The sequence below is a fragment of the Callithrix jacchus genome, chromosome 3 (genome assembly GCF_049354715.1).
Source record: "Callithrix jacchus isolate 240 chromosome 3, calJac240_pri, whole genome shotgun sequence".
Classification (NCBI taxonomy): Eukaryota; Metazoa; Chordata; class Mammalia; order Primates; family Cebidae; genus Callithrix; species Callithrix jacchus.
In genome coordinates, this window is record NC_133504.1 from 62,627,447 (window position 1) to 62,648,097 (window position 20,651).

The 20,651-nt window shown below is 34.6% G+C and overlaps 1 long non-coding RNA gene across 1 annotated transcript in view; it reads left to right on the forward strand.

Annotated features, from left to right (window-relative positions):
* Positions 1 to 20,651, forward strand: part of LOC144581927 (uncharacterized) — a 176,673-nt gene that overhangs the window by 136,117 nt on the left and 19,905 nt on the right. The gene's annotated exons all lie outside the window — the stretch shown is intronic.

Sequence of the window (20,651 nt, forward strand, 5' to 3'; positions counted from 1 at the left end):
ATGAAGAGAAGAAAAATAAACCTGGATAATGGAATTATGAAACAAACTACCCAAAATAATGCACCTGCCAAGGTGACCAGGGTTAATATCAGAGAATCTCTGTAGGGATGTAGCATACAAAGTGTAAGAATTGAAATTTTCATTATTATTTTCTTTATTCTATTTTTAGTAATGAAGATTAAATTACCTTGAAACATGAAATAACACAATGTAGAGTGTGCAAGTTCTGTTGGTCAAAAGATGTAATAAAATTGTCAAATTTTATTACATAATAAAAATAATAGCAATAATAAAATTGTTAATTGAAAAACAAATCAAAACATAGATAAGGAAAGACTGTATTCAAAGAGATTATTTCACAAAATGCGGAAGTATTGTTGTAATAGGGACAATGCAAGGGCCAAGAGATCTGAGAGCATGTCAAAGGTGAGGCAGAAAGGCTTTTTGGTTGTGGTTTTGTTTTGTTTTTTTAAATAGGGAGGAGTGAACAAGGTTAGAGGGGGTGGGTATGGGGAAGTGGAAGGGAAGGATCGAATGACTAGACAGTTGATCAGGGAATGGTTTTTCTTGAGGTCAGTCCATGCTCTGGAGGCGCTGTTAGGGAGGAATTAAATATGAGCTTAGGCTAGAGGCTGCGGGCTATCAAAGTTCAGGAAGCTGGAGGAAGTGGAGAAGCTTTATTAAATTTGGTTGAGTCAAGGTAGCAGGTATTTTGTCCAGATTGGTCAGTATACCCAAATGTTACAATTAATCATTTAGGAAACAAAGAATGGTAATTTGGGAGGTCATCTCATAGGTAAGCAGGTATTTTGTCCAGATTGGTCAGTGTATCAAAACTGTACAAGTAATAATTTAGGAGACAAAAAATGGTAATTTTTTGTTTGGCCATCTCATAGGTAAACAATGGGAGCATCCTCAAGTCTTACTTAAGTAACATGGAGAAGGGCAGTTCCTTGCTTAAAGCCGTTTCTGGAATACAAATATATGGGGAGAGTTCTTTAAATGTCACTGCTTTCCAGAATCACAGGGCTCAAGTAAAGTTCAATTTGCCATGCAGGAAGGAAAAAAAAAAAGACAGACAAATATGAACAATGTAAATAGAGTTTTACAAAGGCCAAAATTTCTATGCTTGGGAAGTCCTAAACTTCTGTGTTTGGGTGACAGACCAAAGCAATGAATCTCACAGAAAGGGATGTGTTAAAAGACGAAATATCTCATCACAATCAAAGGACATATGTAGTTTTAGCATGGGAGTCTACAAAATAAATTAAAAATGGTCAGCACAAGGATAGATTAAGATTTCAGAAGTAAGACAAATATGGTTTATAAAAAGGAGTAGTGTAGAGTTATGAGAGTGGTTTTCTGAATGAAGACCCGTTTGTTGAATGGGTTTTCTAATTAGATGTCAACCATGCACTTCTGAATAGTCTAGGATAAGCCAAGGTTGTCAACAACGCTGTCTCTCCGAGACATAAAAATCAAAGCTTATTTCTTACCCATGTTTTGTGTCTATTATGGTTCATCAGAAGAGCTCCATTCTTTATCCACCCGGGGACACAGGATAACAGAGCAGGAGCCAGCAACAAAATTGTTGGTTACTGGATAAGAGAGGATTGTTTCAGCCCAGAAGTGACACAAATCCCTTCAGTTTTTAAATCACAGGTTTTCAAATGGCCCCACCCCACATAAGAGATCCAACAGCACAATTCTTCAAAGAAAAATGAAAGCTGAAAATATTTGGTGAACAGCTTTAATGGCTACTACAGTGTGCCACACTTTCAGCTTACTTTCCTTTCTGTAGTCAGAAAATAAGCAGACATTTTTCAAGTGAGAGAAACAGTTTTGTCTGGTCAGGGCATCAAGCTCAAAGCCCAGGATCATTTTATGATGGGTGATTGTTTCTGTTTCAGGGGTTATGCTCAGCAGTTTCTAACTTCAGTCTGAATATAGCTTATTTTGCTCTGTGCACCAAAATAACAAGTATTCTGACTGCATCCATCTGATATATGGGGAGAGAGTAATGGAAGACACAGCAACAAATGTTCCATATTAGTCTCCTTGGGCAGAAATTATGAGTGCCCACGCCCTGGGGATGACGATTATCCCATCTTGAGAGGAGCTCCATGGTCCATTGCTTTCCATGGTTCCTGAGCTGCTCTCTAGAGAAGGTTCTACCTCACACCCCATTATTTTACTTGGCCATATTTAAACAGGAATAGTAGATAATATGCCTTCCTGGAGGCTGGGCAGCTGGCTGTCTCAGCTTGTTTCAAGCCTGCATACATATAGGAGTTCAAGGATGATTTAAAGTCCCAAATTCTCACTACTGTTTTTCAGTCCAGTCAGTGCAATCTACTAAAAGACATTGGATCATCTTGGATTGATCCAAGATGGCTGATCGATAACAGCTTGGGATCGTAGCTCCGAGTGACAGCACAGAGAACGAGAGGACGCCACACTTGCAGACAAATTTTCGTCACTCACGGACCAGAAGATTCCCAGTGGAGGGGTCCCACGGGTTGCCAGCGTGACTGTTGCGGCCGGCACAGTGGTTTTGCCAGTGCCTCGGTGCGGCAGCTCTTCCTTCAGAGTAAACGGAAGGAGACTCCCGGGCAGAAGAGCCACCATCAGTCTTAATGCCTCTGTTTTGGCCAGCGCAGTGGGTTGCTCCGATTCCAGTGCTGGGAATCAATAAACTGGATGTCCACTCGGAAACCCAACTAGAAAGGCGGTAATCGTAAAGATGACAGTTGGATAAATTTATAACAAAGGGAAGAAATCAGCCTAAAAAGGCTGAGAATACCCAAAATCAGAACCCCTCTCCCTCTACAGGGGATTACAGTTCCTCATCAGCAACAGAACAAGCCCTGATGGAAAAGGACTGTGTGCCATTAACAGAAGTAGGCTTCAGAAGGTGGATGATAAGAAACTTCTGGGAGTTAAAAGAACTTGTTCTAAATCAATGCAAAGAAACTAAGAACTTCGAAAAAAGGATTGACAAAATGCTAACAAGAATAGACAATATACAGAGGAATATAAATGAACTAACGGAGTTGAAAAACACAGCACGAAAGCTTAGCGAAATATGTACAAGTTTGAATAGCCAAATTGATCAAGCAGAAGAAAGGATATCAGAGGTTGAAGACCTACTTAATGAAATAAAATGAGAAGACAAGAATAGAGAAAAAAGGATAAAAAGGAATGAGCAAAGTCTTCAAGAAATATGGGACTATGTGAAAAGGCCTAATTTACATTTGATAGGTGTACCTGAATACAATGAAGAGAATGAATCCAAGCTGGAAAATACTCTTCAGGATACTATTCAGGAAAACTTTCCCAATCTAGCAAAGCAGGACAATATTCAACACCAGGTAATACAGAGAACACCACAAAGGTATTCCTCAAGAAGAACAACCCCAAGGCACATAATCGTTAGATTCACCAGGGTTGAAACGAAGGAGAAAATACTAAGGGCAGCCAGAGAGAAAGGTCAGGTTACCCACAAAGGGAAGCCTATTAGACTTACAGAAGATCTCTCAGCAGAAACCCTACAAGCCAGAAGAGAGTGGGGGCTGATATTCAACATCCTTACAGAACAGAACTTTCAGCCCAGAATTTCATATCCAGCCAAACTAAGCTTCACAATTGAAGGAAAAATAAAATATTTTATGAACAAGCAAGTACTCAGAGATTTTATTACCACCAGGCCTGCTTTACAAGAGCTTCTGAAAGAAGCATTATACATAGAAAGGAACAACCAGTATTAGCCTTTCTAAAAATATACCAAAAAGTAAAGAGCATCAACATAAAGAAGAATTTACATCAATGAATGGATAAAATAGTCAGTTAACATCAAATGAGTAACCCTAAATTTAAGTCGACTAAATCCCCCAATCAAAAGATACAGCCAAAACCTAACGGTATGCTACATCCAGACCCATTTCACATCCAAAGATACACAAAGACTCAAAACAAAGGGATGGAGAAAGATTTACCAACCAAATGGAGAGCAAAAATAAATCAATAAATAAAAAGCAGGAGTTGCAATTCTCGCATCTGATAAAATAGATTTCAAAGCAACAAAGATATAGTGGTAAAAGGATCAATGCAACAATAAGAGCTAACGATCCTAACACCCAGATACATAAGACCCATAAAGAGATTTAGACTCAAAAAGACAGAAAATTAATAAGGATATCCAGGACTTGAATTCAGATCCAGAACAAGTAAACTCAATAAATATTTATAGAACTCTCCATTTTAAATACACAAAATATACATTCTTCACCTTAAATACACAAAATATTGATCGGCCATTATCAATACCCATTTTTAGAATAAAGCTACATTCCCGTTCTCTCTCCCTCTTTTTCTTCCTCTTTCTTCCTCTCCCTCACTCCTTTTTTTCTTTCCAAAAAAAGAAGAAAACAAGCAAACAAAAAAAGACAATGCAAACCACTTAAGCCATTTAAAATTATTCCTTTAAAAAAGTTTAAAAAAATGGGTAAAATTCATTTTTCTAATCTACTTTATTTGACCCAAATGTGTAAAATCTTATATTTTACAGTCAATATAAAAATCATGAATGAGATATTTTACTTTTTTTATTTTTACTAAGTTTGCAAAGCGTAGGGTATATTTTACATGTATAGCATATCTCAATTATGATGCTAAATTTTCAGCAAAAACAGGCTTTTCAAAAAATGAAATTGTGCTTAACAGAAAAATATTTAACAGACTTCAGAATTTTAATTTAAATTAATCAAAATAAAATATTAAAAATTCATTTCTTTCATCATATTAGCCACATGTCCCAGTCAATAGCCCCATGTGGCTGGTGGCCACCACATTGGAGAGCACATATCCAGGGCCATGATTTCTTTGGGAGTACAAATTTCTCAAAACCTTTAATTTTTCTTACTTGAGCTATTCTTTTTGAGGTGCTGTACTCATATTCACGGTCCATTGATAAACGTGTCTTTTTCTATGTATCTTTATTGACATAATCTGCCTCTGTTACCTAAGAAATTATATTCCTAGTTTCATTTTACTGGGCCATTTTATCTAAGGGAGAAGTTTGCCGGATGGTACCTAAATCCTTTCAGATGTCTTAACAGCTGTTGTGGCAGCCATAACATTCATTTGAATCTTGCAGCAAGGATGTATTCTAATCAGCCCTTAGCACTTAAAGGCCTTCTTAGTTTTGTATTTTGTAAATTGGTGATAAGAAACAGCTACATCTTTCAATCCTACAAGTCTCTGAATTTCTGGATTATTTTTATTCTTCCTTCTGTTTTCAGTCATGCAGATATTTTCTGAGCTCATCTCTTTTTTATAGTAATTTGTCAACTATAGCTGAAACACTGCTAGCATTTTGTTTTTGATCTCTTTTCTAGATCTGTTAAGCTCATAAAGTATATTTTGTTATATAGTGCTGAGAATTTAACTATTTTGCCACTGTGTAATATGGATTGTCATACTTCCACTTTACAATAACAGTTTCCAACCACAACCAGCCCACATATTAGCCAATAACATATATGTTAATTCAGTTTTATAAGAATGCATAACTTAGTGGCAGAGTAGGCTGATTCATGCTACAGTATCCAGACATCCATATCTCAGTGGGTTAAAACAAATGTGTATATTTCACTTATGCTGCTAGCCCCTCACAAGTCTGCTTAAGCATTCTATTTTTCATACCTATTTAGGGATCTTGGCTAAAGCAGGGAACACTATCAACAAGTATTACTTCTTGTCATGTTAGAGGAAAAAATCACTCTGGAGAATCTCAAACCAGCAATTAAACTATCTGGCTAAAAAGTGACATAGATCATCTCTGCTCACAATGCTTTTGTCAAAATAAGGGAGTCTCAGATGTGGTCCTAACATGTCAAAAAGAATGAGGTAAGCCAGATATACTTAGTGATTAGTGTTAATGAGTCATAACAATTACAATTATGGTAACAGAATTCAAGAAAAAACAGTAAGACAGATGTCTGTGACCTCAATTATTATGAAAAAATGATTAGAATAGACATTAATGGAATAAACTAGACTAGATGCAATGAGCTTCAAAAACATGGTGGCCTTGCACATAAGAATAGGAAGGTCAAAGTTTTGGAAGTGACACAAAGTAACAAAAGTAATGTTGACTCTTGTACTTCTCAATAAACTCCTCACCTGGGAATTCCAAATGACATGGTGAACAAGTACTCTCCACCAAAGAGGGCTCAATGTAAGTGACACCCTTAGGGGATTTCTAGGACAATTAGGAAAGAATATAGATATTTTCTGTTATAATTTTTATAAGGAAATTATTTGCAATAGAAATGGAGTTTCAAAATGCATGTTGAGATCATTTTGTGTGTGTAAGTAGAATTATCTAAGATGTAGAAAGAAGCGCATAACAGCCACTATATTTATTATCTAAATATAAGAAATATGAGTGATACTTATTGATTCCAGGGTTCCGTAAAATAGTAGGAAATGAAGTAAACAAGTTATAATGTTTCCAAAAATTATAAAACATTTTTATCTATAATTCCTGATGCCTTTGAGGAGATTAAGCTACAAGCACCGAGTGTTGATCTCTTTTATTATTTTTAGGGTGGAGATAACTCAAACTCTTACTCTTCGTAAACCCACTAAAGGCAAATGTCTCTTGGACTTTATCCACCTAGTAGGCACCAAAATTCAATCAGTATCACATCACAACTCAATGGTAACCTCTGTCAGAAAGCTTTCCTGACTTACTCAGGCTGAGAATCATGCCCTCTGTGCTCTTGTAGCTGTACAGGGCTACATCACTTACCTCTCCTTCTCCTTGAACTGCTCTTTTGTCTACTTTCAACATAACAGCCATTTCCAAACAAAAGTCAGTTCGCACCATATCTTTACTTAACACTCCATGATGGTTTCCAGTTTAATCGCAGGAGGCTCAATGACAAAGGCCTTGCAATTGCCCACATGTTTTTACATGATCTCATCTTTTCTTCGCCCCTTGTTCATTCTTCTCCTGTTACCCTGACCTCTACGTGTTTTATTATATTCATTAATTGCACACATGCCTTAGGGATTTTGCACTGGCCTTTTCTTTGCCTGGAATACTCTCTCCTGAGATATCTATGTAGCTAACTATCTCATGCTTTTCAAGTCTTTGCTAAAACCATATGTCTTTAAATAAATCTTTCTAACCAGTTTAAATTGCAGTGTTTATAAACTGGAACAGCCTTATTCCACTTCCTCCCCCGTCTTCCTCCCTCCCTCCCTTCCTTCTTCCCTTCCTTCCTTCTGTTTCTGGCCATCCATAAACATTGACAAGTGATTTTTGACAGAGAAACAAAAGTAATTCAATAAAGAAAGTATAGTATTTTCAAGAGTTTACCGTGACATAGTTGGACTTTCATATGCAAAAATTTTAAACTCAACTCATACCTAAAACTTTGTATAAAATTAATTCAATTAAGATTATATACCTAATATTAGAATAGAAAGTTATAAAACTTTTAGTTGAAATTGCAGTAAAAATTATTGGTGACATTGGTTCAAAGTGTTTTTAGATAGAACACCTAAATCATGCTATATGTAAAATAAAAATTAAAGAATTAAGCATCATCAAAATTTGTTCTGTGAAATACTCTCTTAAAATGATTAAAATATAAAAGCATGAGATAAGAAGAAATATCTGCAAGTTACATAGCTGATAAATAACTTCTTTCTGTAAATATAAAGAACTCTCAAAACTCAACAATACAAGAATGAACCTAATAAAATAATTGTCAGAAGATTTGATAAGGCAATTCATCAGAGCAGACAGCCAATGAACATATTAAAAAATGCTCAATATCATTAATCATTTGGAAAATCAAAATTGCAACCATACTGAAATACTACTACACAGTTGTTAGAATAAGTAGGAAAAATCTGACAGTACTTAGTGCTAAGTATTGGAAAAGAATTCAGAACAACTGGAATGGTTATATATCAGTGATCAACATAGAAAAACAGTGCAGCTACTATGAAAAAGGCTATGGCAGTTTTTATACAGTTAAACATTCACTCACTGCATTCCAGGAATCCACTCCTGTGTACTTTCCAATGGAAATGAAATCTATATTCACACAGATAGCTATAAGTACATAGTATCTTTATTTATAATCAACAACTTGAAACTCCCAAGTGTCTCTCACTTGAGGAATGAAAAATAAATGATGGTACTTCTATAATGATATTCTATTCAGCAACAGAAAGAAATAAAATATTATATACAAATTGACTCATAGATTTTAGGTGTTTTTCTGAAAACATACAGATGTCTTTTGATTTTCTTTGTGGGGTTAAGTATATTTTGTAAGAAGACCATGATCTCCTGAAAATAAAATTATGTAACTTCAATTAAACAAAAAGGGTCATAACACACTCAATACTGTGCAACTTTTATGAGGTGATGGTTTTTTAATCCTTGATTTATGAAATAGAAATTCTGAAATTTTCTGAATTCTCCAAAAAACAGTACCATTTGCTATGTAATGAATGGCAGTTGCTTAGAGAGAGCTTACAAATTAATTGTAAGTCAATTAGCAATTCATGTTAATTTGGCAACCTATGTGAAGCTAAGCTAAGAGTATTTCTCAGTTTTGAAGGAATCATCAGCTATTTACTTAAAACCAGTCTTTTATTTATTTGGGTAATGTAAGTGGATACCACAAATTCAATCATATAAATCTATAATGTTAAATAGTAGTGTAATAAGCATGTAAACTAAGGACCTTAACCATATCACACTTCAGAAGTAGTTGATGCCCATTATTAGGATTTTCAGTTACCATCAAATTAACAGTAAAAAACCATTATAGGAATAGAATTCACTATTAAAAGTCCCTAACTCTATTTATTCCTAGATATTGAGTCACTCATTTGTATCCTAATCAATTGAAGAGGAGAAGGAAACCTTCAGTATATACTACACACCAGATTCTATGACAGAAGATTGGCATTACCTAATGCAATCTACATATATCCATATAGCATTATTATGCAGTAAATTGATTTTCTATTTCTAAGATGTGAAAGTTAAAGTTCAGAGAGTTCATCTTATCCAAAATCACATCACGAGTGAGCATTGCAGCTTAAAATATGTACTTTGTTTTTGTTTGAATCTCAGAAATGCCCACCTCAATTTGAAGACTCTGAAAAATAACTCCACAGGGTCTCAGTAAGTCTATTTAGTCAAATTTTGTAGCTTAGAAGGCAATGGCAGTAGAGTGGAGTGGTAGAACTTTCTGACAACCTAATTATTAATATATAATGAGAAAAGCTCTTTAGCACCTTTTAGCTCAATTGTATTGGTAAAGTTTAGGCATAGCCTATCTAATCTACACATGACATATACACACACACATTCATATATATACATATGTATGTTTTCAAAATATAACTTTCTTAAATACAAATTTTATGCCAGATAATGTATTCATTGGATGAATTTTAAGGAAAAGTTTGAGTAATTACAAGTAATTAACACTAAGATTATCGTATTTAATTTTAGAGAGTATTCTATTTTTTGTCTTAGTTTATCACATATTGCTGATGTCTGTCCCTTTTTCATAGTGAGAGACTGAACTGTCTGCCAAGAAAAAGAAGAGAAATTACAAAAAGAAAAAAAAAATAGTCTTTATAGTCTCATAAATAGCATTTATAAGCCCAAGTTTTAACATTAGAATGGAGTGATTACCTAATGGAAATGGAAATGGGAAGGAGTAATAAAATATGTCAAGTGATAACTCTAAGTTGTTACATCTCCTTTTAAGAGTTTATGTAATCTAGCTAAGCTAGTTTAATTTTTTATGTAACTATTCAGAACTGAAGGCTAAATTAGCCTCTTCTTACAAACTCAAGGCTATTTAAGAAGGTGAGTCGTGTTAAGACACCTAATATCTTTAGCTCTATCACATGGTTGAGAGATTTTCATTTACTATGTTTATATTTAGCCTTTTTTCTTGACTACAGAGGTGGTAGGGAAGATTCCAGCATCCTGTCTTCACAAGAGTCAAATACATACAAATATTTATTGAGAACTATGTACCAAGAACTGTAAAAATTGTGCTAAATATATTACCTTATTTCAAGTTTACACTAACTTTCTAGGCATGTGCGATTTCATTTATTTATTTATTTATTTATTTTGAGACAGGGCCTTGCTCTGTCACCCATGCTAGAGTGCAGTGGTGCAATCACAGCTCATCGCAGCCTCAATTTCCCAGGCTCCATTGATCCTCCCTCTTTTGCTTCCCTGGTAAGTTGGGATCACAGGCACATGCCACCATGCCCAGCTGTTTTTTTTTTTTTTCTTTTTTTCATTTTTAGTAGAGATAGGGTTTCATGTTGCCCAAGCTAATCTTGAACTCCTGAGCTCAACTGATCTACCCTCCTTGGCCTCCCAAGGTTGTGGGATTACAGGTGTAAGCCGAGGCACTGAGCTGGTATGTGCTATTTCAATCTAGTTTGTTTGTAAGGAAATTGAGTATTATTGGATTAAAACGTTTGCATGTTAGAACTTAAATGTAAACTTGAGACCTGCTTGATTCTATTACTTGCATTTCTTGACTTTTCTATCCTCAAATACAACCCATCTCATCTTCAGACACTTTTTAAAATAAGGTTTTGAAAATTGTCTTCAAATGCCTACTTTCTATTTAGCCAAGTTTTTCAAATATGTAAGTTTCTGGTTTCACAGGTACAGGATATTTCAAAGATTCACAAAAGCTCAACAAATAATTGTTACTTGGATGAATCTCTTCCTGTTCTGTCATTTTAATCATGAAGCAACTTGTGGCTATAAAGAAATTAAAAGCGTATTCCACATTCACACAGTAAATGATGGAACCAGGTTTTGAAATAGAAATTTCTCACCTCAACTGCCTCTACTTCAGTTAACGTTATTGATGACCAAGAAAGACACCACAAACACACATGAAGATAATGTACAAAGCATATTACTCAATTTAGTGGAAAAATGATCATTAAGATAAATAGAAATCAAGAAGTGAGTGGCACATCTCTGACTTAGAAAGGTGCTTCATAGATTATGACATCAAAAGAGACATAGAGCATGACATTTCTATGGACCAGTGAGATGACCTGACTTAGGCTGCTTGTGGCTAGAGCAGAATGGCCCAGAGTCCCTGGCAAATGAGGCAACTGGCTACTCAGTGTCCACTTGACCAGCCCAAGTGCTTTAAGGGCAGTATCTCTGCACACCTGTAAATAGGCTGATATACATTCAGCCTGCTTTTTGTACAGGCACTCTGTTTATTAATATTAAGATACTCCTACTTCTTTTGGTCAGTAGCCAATTCTCCCAGCCACCCAAATACCACCCACAGGTCTTTCCATTGTCCTGCAACAGAAGGGAAATCCCAGGCAGCAGGATGCCTCCAGGACTCCACTTCATTTTCAGCCCTCTACCCATGACCTAGCCGTTTGTTCTGACACATTGGTTAAAAACTGCAGTCTTGGGCCGGGCGCAGTGGCTCAAGCCTGTAATCCCAGCACTTTGGGAGGCCAAGGCAGGTGGATCACGAGGTCAAGAGATCGAGACCATCCTGGTCAACATGGTGAAACCCCATCTCTACTAAAATTACAAAAAATTAGCTGGGCATGGTGGTGCGTGCCTGTAGTCCCAGCTACTCGGGAGGCTGAGGCAGGAGAATTGCCTGAACCCAGGAGGTGGAGGTTGCAGTGAGCCGAGTTCACGCCATTGCACTCCAGCCTGGGTAACAAGAGCAAAACTCTGTCTCAAAAAAAAAAAAAAAAACTGCAGTCTTAGAAAATTTACTTTAGTGGTTAAGGGTTGAATATTTTCCTGGGAATTTTTGATTAATTATTTATTTAAAATTCTAGTTAGACACTCTAAAATAATTAAATGTTATTTGAAGTCATTACCTAACCATTGAGCATCTCTTAATAATACCACCATGCATTTATAAAATACAATCCATTTTTTAAAAAAATCTAGTTCTACAATAGAGTTACTAGATGTATAATCAATGGTGGGAACTTGATTATGTTGTTTCAAATCACAGGCTATAGAACTAAGACCTAGGTTTGAATGTGACTTCTATATTTAACTAACTGTGGAAGTGCAAATCCTTTCATTGTATCATTTCCAAAATGAGGATAATAATCTCAATTGCCTCTTTCTTCACCCTCACAATCACTGCACCCAGTAGATCCTGCACCAGAGGGTTGCAATGTGATAACTAGCCTTTAAAATCTAAATAGAATATATCGATGTAGTTCCCTTTATTTTTGTTAATTAAAAAAAAAGCAGCATATCACATTAACTAGTGACATTACACTCAAAGGGAAAAATAATGAATAGGTCAATTTTTGCTTTGTTATAATATGTCACTTATTTATGTAAGTAAGCAATATTAAAGTGCAATGCTAGTATATTCTGGATATACAAACACACACACACACACAAAAAGTGACATAGTTGAAATGTCTCCTTTTATTTCAACTTATTTATGTTAATAAATACCACAGAAAGGGACATAAAGCTTTTCTTCCTAAGATGTTTTTGTTTTAAACGTAATGTGGTCAAAGGAATAGCTGCAGTCTCCCAATAAAACATGATAAAAATGTGTGACGTTTTCAGTGTATGAGCTGATAAAATTACTTACACACTAGAAAAAAAAACTTTAAAATGTAAAAAGGATGTTTTGAGTTAAATAATTCAAATCACAAACAAAATAAAAAGCAGAAAAAGCATGGATTGCAAAATATACAGAAGATAAAATATTAAATTTATAGACAAATATTTTAAATAATAGAAAATTATAAAGGGAATTTTAAAAATTGTTTTTAAATTGCTGTAATTTTTAGAGAACTAAAGTTTAATGCAATTTTATCAACTACACTTTTTTTTGTGCTAAAAACAAAATTGGATTTTTTTTATTTTTCTGCATTCTCAAACTGAAGGCAAAATATCAACTAAATTATTTCTGAAAGAAAAGTATGTGATTTATGGAAAATAATAAGCATTAATTAAATATTTTAATTATTTTTTGCAATAGCTTTTAAGACATACAGTTGACCCTTGAACATCATGGGGTTTAGGGGTTACAACCCTCCACACCACAGTAAAAATTCCAGGTATAACTTCTGATTCCCTAAAATCTTAACTATTAATTGCCTACTATTGAGGAGAAACCTTACCAATAACATACTGAATGGAAAATTTTGTATGTTTTTATGTGTTATTTAATGTATTCTTACAATAAAATAAGCTAGAGAGAAGAAAATGTTATTAAGAAAATCATAAGAGGAAATATATTTACTATTCATTAAGTGGAAGTGCGTCATCATAAACCTGTTCATCCTCATTGCCTTCTCATTGAATAGGCTGAGGAGGAAAAGGATAAGGAGGGGTTGGACTTCTTTTCTGAGAAGTGGCCAATGTAGAAGAAGAGAATCCACTTAGAAGAAAATTTATCTGGTTCAAAGCTGCGTTGTTCAATGGTCAATGGTTGTCTTTCCTTTTTATTTCCTTCCAATTTTAACATATTTTAAAACTTTATTAATATTAAGTGTTCTTGTTCTTAAAAATGTGTATAGTTTTAGAAAGTTGAAGGTCATGTTTTGCATGAATGCTTCCCTAAACAAAATTAGATATTTTACTCTGGTATTTTAAAAATATTTGGAAAAATAAATTTATCTACAAAAACAATTTCAAAACTAAGTGGAGTGAAGGATTTCAGTTATAAACAATTTTTAATATTTCAAATAATATGTACTGCTGGAATAATATTTAGAAAAAGGATATATTGCCAGGTGCAGTGGCTCACGCCTGCAATCCTAGTACTTTGGGCAGCCGAGATGGGCTGATCCTCTGAGATCAGGAGTTTGAGACCAGCATGGCCAACATGATGAAACCCTGTCTCTACTAAAGAAAATACAAAAATTAGCCTGGCATAGTAGCAAGCACCTGTAATCCCAGCTACTTGGGAGGCTGAGGTAGGAGAGAATCACTTGAACTCGGGGTGGAGGTTGCAGTGAACCAAAATTGTGCCACTACACTCCAGCCTGTGCAAAAAGAGCGAAATTCCATCTTTAAAAAAGAGAGAGAGAGAGAAAGAGAAAAAAGGTATATATTTTAAAAAAAGATATTATATATTAAGCACCATCACATAAACTCCAATAAAAGGCAAATGTTTTACATGATTCTTTCTAATTAATAGGCTATGTGTATAATTTGTGGACATTTCCTTTATACACAGTTATGATCATCTTATGTTATTTCCTTCAAGTAATAATTCTCTTTATAGCAATTACAATTACCTAATAAATATTTATTTCAAATGTCTTTGTAACATTCTACATAAGCATGTTAACATGTGAGGAATCTTTCATTGTTAGCAAACAAAATCCAAACTAGTTTATATACAAATTTAAAGACTTTTTTTCTGTGAAAAATGGCATCAATATTTTAATAGAGGTTGCATTAAATTTGTAGATTTCTTTGGGCTGTATGCTCATTTTAATTATATTAATTCCTCCAATCCATAAGTATGAAATGGAATTCTATTTCTTTGTGTCATCTTCAGTTTTATCAATGTAATAGTTTTTCTTGTAAAGATCTTTTACCTCCTTGGTTAAATTTACTTCTAGCTTTTTAAAACTTTTTATTTCTGTAGCCATTGTATGGGATTGCTGCCTTGATTTTTTCCAGCTATTGCATTATTGGCATACAAAAATTCTACTAGTTATTGTATGTTGATTTTGTATCTTGTAACTTTACTGAATTTATCAGTTCTAAGTTTTTTGGTGAGGTATTTTGTTTTTTCTGAATATAAGATAACATTGGTTACAAAGAGGGATGTTTTGACTTTCACTTTTCTAATTTGGGTCCTTTTTATTTATTTCTTTTGGCTGATTACTCTGCCTAGGACTTCCAGTACTATGTTGAATGCGAGTCGTGAAAGTGAGTATTCTTGTCTTGTTTCAGGTAATAGAGGAAATGCTTTCAACTTGTCTTCATTCAGTATGATGCTGGCTGTGGTTTGTTACACATGACCTTTATTATTTTGAGATCTATTCCTTCTATGCCTAGTTTGTTGAGAATTTTTATTATGAAGAGGTGTAGAATTTTCTGAAATGCTTTCTTGGTGTTTATGGAGATGATGATATGGTTTTTCTTCTGCATTCTGTTGATTTAATAATCCATATTTGTAATTTGTATATGTTAAACCATCCTTGCATCCTTGGTATAAATCACAGTTTATCATTGTGTATTATCTCTCTAATAAGCTGTTGGATTTGGTTTGCTAGTATTTTTGAAGATTTTTGCATCTGTTTATCAGGGATACTGGCCTTCAACTTTGTTGTTGTTTCTTTTTCTGGTTTTGGTATCAGGGTAATGCTTTCTTTTATATAATGAATTAGGGAGAATTCTCTCCTCTAACTTTTTGAAATAGTTTAAGGAAGATTTGCATTAGTTTTTAATATCTATGGTAGAATGTCCTAGTGAATTCATCCAGTCCTGGGTTTTTCTTTGTAGTTTCTTTTAATTACTAATTCAATCTTACTACTTGTCATTGGTATGCTCAGATTTTCTATTTCTTCTGATTCATTCTTGGTTGCACATTTCCAGCATTTATTAATTTCCTCTAGGTTTCCTGTTTTGTTAACATATAATTGTTCTTCATAGTCTCTGATAATCACTAATTATGTCTCTTTGTTCATTTCTTATTTTGCCTTTTTAGGCCTTCTCTCTTCTTGGTTAGCTTACCTAGTAGTTTATCAATTGTATTCATCATCTCAAAAAAAATTTTTCATGTTATTAATCCATTTTATTTATTTTTTTAGTTCCTATTTTGTTTCGTTCTTATTGCATCTTTATTATTTCTTCCTTTTTTTTTTTTGCTAATTTTGGATATGGTTTGTTCTGGCTTTTCTTGTTCTTGAGGTGCATGATTACATAGTTTGATTATTTTTTTCTGTTTCTTTGATGTAGGCATTTATTGTTATAAACTTCCATCTTAGCACTGCTTTTGCTGCATCCCACAGGTTTTTGTAAACTATGTTTCCATTTTTATTTGTTTCAATTTTTTTTCCATCTTAATTTCTTCATTGGCCTAGTAATTTTTCAGAACTATGTTATTTGTATACATTTCCAAAGTTTTCTTTTTTTTTTTTTTTTTTAAGTTCTAGTATTTTTCCCTGTGGTCTGAGAAGATTCTTGATATAATTTTAAATTTTACAATTTTGTTGAGACCTGTTTTGTTAGCCTAACATGCAGTCTACCTTGGAGAATGTTTCATGTGCTGATGGAAAGAATATAGATTCTGTAGTCATTGGATAGACTGTTCAGTAAATATCAGTTATGTTCATTTGGTCCTAAGGTCCAGTTTAAATCCCATGTTTTCTTGTTGATTTTCTATCAAAATGATATGTCTAATGCTGAAAGTGGGGGTGTTGTGGTCCCTCACTATTACTGCATTAGGGTCTATCTCACTCTTTAGATCTAGCAACATTTTCTTTATAAATCTGGGTGCACTAGTGTTGGGTGCATACATATTTAGAACTGTTATATCTGCTTGTTGGATTGATCCCGTTATTATCATATAATGACTTTCTTTGTCTTGTTTTACTTAAAGTCTGTTTTATGTGATGTAAGTATAGTTACTCCTGGTTGCTTTTGATTTCTGATTCTGTGGAGTATTTTTTTCCCACTGCCTTACTTTCAGCCTATATTTATCTTTATAATTAAAGTGCATTTCACATGCAAGCCTGAGCACAGAGGCTACACTGCCAATGGGAGTATGGTTACCACTCAGCCCCAGACAGGCAGCTCCCCGCAAATGCAGCAACAGTAGCTGCAGCTGTGGTCATGTGCAGAGTGAAGTAAAGGGTCCTACTCTATGTGTCAGTCTGAACATAGAGGCCACTCTGCCAATGGGGTACAGTCAATGCCCTCAGCCGCTGACAGTGAGCTCTCAGGCTTGCCTACCTGAGATCCTAATGTCAGCAACTGCTTTAGCAGTTTGCATGGAGGAAGGGATTCTACTTTTCAGTTGGAGCTACAGAGTGTGCTATTGCTGGGGAGTAGGTAACTTCTCATAGCCCCAGATAGGGAGTTCTTGTGCTCTGTTAAGCACATACTTTGAGTTTCTTTGTCCCAGGGGTTGCCTCCTTGGTATGCTGCACCATGTTTTCTGTGGGAAATAGTATTCCATGAGAGTTAGGGTACTGGGGACATTGCAGTACATTTGGGTCCAGCCTATGCTGTGCCACTGTAGTCCTCTGGGTGGGCACAGTAGTATGTCAATGGGGTATTCTGGGATGTGGAGATATGGGATCTGTGATTTCCAGGATAGAATGCACTTCAGTGATGGCTGAGTTCTCATGACGGCATTGTGCTGCAGCTCCTTTGGTATCCAGAGTGTGTGTGTCTTAGATTGAGTTCGTGATTGGGTGCAATACCCTTGCTGGGTCTCCACATCACTGCACATGCTAATGTTCAGGGTTCCTAAGGGTAGCAGAGTTCTTCCAAGGTTAAGCCTGCAGCACTCCCCAGTGAGGATGTGGGCTGCTTAAGGTCTCACTTACTCTCCAGGCTCTCAGACAATCTTGGCTGAGCTGGCCACTCATTTCCTTTCCCTTCTGTGTCTCAGGTGCTCCTGTGACTTCTCAGGTGAACTCCAGTGTTCTCTCCTAGATGTTCTATACACAGTGTAATTATATATTCGTAATTTCGGCTCTTCTTTCTGGAGAGGGCAAGTGTTGAATGTCTCTAGTCAGCCATGTTGAACCTATTCTTTTCTGTATTATTTCTTAAAACTGCATATGAACCTGTAATTATTTCATAATAAAGTTTAATTGAAAATGAAAAACTGATGCCTCTGTACCAGACCAAAGATCCTTAAACTACAATCACATTCCATTTTCTATTTGTGAAGGAAAAAGACATGTTCTTCTCTTGAAGCCTTAACAATTATATTTCATTTACATTGGTTCTGAATGGATTTTCTTTGTCAATCCCTGGACTAATTATTGATTCTGGAAGAATGAAATATTGTGATTAGGTTAAGCCAGCAGGACCTACTCCTTAAGAAGAAGTGGAGCCCATAAATAATTTCTTATCATTACGAGCCTTATAAATCATAATAATAAGAAAGAGGGAGAGATGGTTTCTAGGAGAATTAATTTTTAAAGTAAACAGACAAACAGTAAGTGCCTACTGCCATCCTAAATTATTTGTTATGCCCTGTATTTGAACTTTCAAATGATTTCTAATATTTTAAATAATGTCATTATAAACACAATTGTGTGCACTTTTCTGATATTAAGGATTATATATTTTGGAAAGTATACTATAATTGATCATATTCATTCATGAATTTTCATTAATTGATTCATTCATCAAATGTAATTGTACTGCAGATACCAAAGTGAGCAAAATTTCAAGAATTAAAAGGTAGGTGCCATCTGCCTATATGTGATGAAGACTGCAGTAATGGAATAATTACAGGTTTCTAGCCAGTAAACTGGAAGATAACTGCTTTTGAGGATGGAGGAAGTGATTGATGTTAAAACTATGTTGTATATTTGAATACTTAAAAGTTATTCAGGCTACAGGAAGCATGTTCTACAGAGAGAACAAATGGGCTAACATGAAGAGGTAAGGAAGAACCTGGGAAAATAGAAAGCGGAGCTGCCTGATACTTAAGATTTGAGGGCTGTGGAATAGGAGATGGAGTAAAAGGAAAATTAACTTAATGAGTAATGGAACAGTAACAGAGAAGTAACTAAAGGGTTTTGAAAATATTTTAAGCAGTTTGACCTTAAGTGAGAGCAAAGTGATATGATTACAATGGTTTTAAGCAAAAAAAAGTGGCATGATCAAAGTTACTTTGTGGCTTAATGAGGAGAATGTAGCAAGGGGAATAAGAATGAAGGCTGATGGACAACATAAGGTAATTGTGGGTATTCAGATAGCTAGGATGTTACATTAAGCTCAAGTGGTGTTTATGGACAATGGAGGAGAATGGAGATTGGAATAATACTGTAGAAGGTGAATGAATTACACTTAGTCATTGGAAGAGAAAGCCTAGGAAATGAGAATAGGAAAAAATAATTCTTAAAATTTCAGATGCTTTCCAAAAGAATGTTGTCTCATCATTACCATCATGTGGGATTTTTGTTTTAAAAAGCATTTTAAATGACATTTCATTGTTGACCTAATTTGCATTTTCTTGTTCTGGCACTCAGATAGAACATTGCCAATATGTCTGTGAGTTGTTTTCTACTCCTTTATAATGTGAAATCTATTGTATCTTTCTCAGGGAATGTCTGAGAAAGGGAGAATGATTATACAATCTTTCATTTTTAAGATATCTATTTTCTGTTAAATTATCTATGAGTATTTACTCAATACTACAATTTCCCATCTAAATTTATATTTTCTTTTTGATCTAATTTCAATTAGAAATCAAATTAACCTTTTATTTCAGATAATTTCTAGTATATCTAACTTGAGAATGATTACCAAGGTTTAATTTGTGTTAACTGCTTCATTCATACGTTAAGTCAGCAAATATTTATTGAGTGCCCATTGTGCGCCTGAAACTATTCTAGGCCTTTAGATTATATAATGTCAATTAAGGAATCTCTACGCAGTTCAAAGCACCTTACTATTTTGCTATCATGCAACTTTAACAATCTCTTTATCTTGACATCTAGGGTGTTCAGTTAAAATAACCACTTTCCAACTACTTCTTCAGGTAAATTCAGAGTTAGTAGTAAAACAGTTTTTACTAATTTAATAACTGTAATTCTAAAACTACACATGCTTATTTCAATATTTTAAGCTGCTTTTAATGCTGATCATCAAAATGTTTTCCAATACAATGTCCTTTATCAGTCATATCAAATTTATATTTCTCTTTCTATGAAATAGAAAATAAGTTTCATTGAGACTTGTGTACCTGAATTATTTTATCTTTATAAATGGTTAACAATCTACTTGGTAGAATACTTGATTTAAAATTTCTAAACTCAAATTGCTGTGGATGTTGCTCTAATTTGGTATTAATCTAGGTTGTTTGGTTGCAAAAATAAAAACAATAAAAAAGATTAAGATTCTGCTAACTACAGAATGGGAAAAAATTTTTGCAGTCTACCCATCTGACAAAGGGCTGATATCCAGAATTTACAAAGAACTCAAACAGATTTACAGGAAAAAAACAAACAAGCCCATTCAAAAGTGGGCAAAGGATATGAACAGATACTTTACGAAAGAAGACATATATGAGGCCAACAATCATATGAAAAAATGCTCATCGTCACTGGTCATCAGAGAGATGCAAATCAAAACCACATTGAGATACCATCTCACGCCAGTTAGAATGGCGATCATTAAAAAATCTGGAGACAACAGATGCTGGAGAGGATGTGGAGAAAAAGGAACACTTACACTGTTGGTGGGAGTGTAAATTAGTTCAACCATTGTGGAAGACAGTATGGCGATTCCTCAAGGCCTTAGAAATAGAAATTCCATTTGACCCAGCAATCCCATTACTGGGTATATATCCAAAAGACTATAAATCGTTCTACTATAAGGACACATGTACACGAATGTTCAT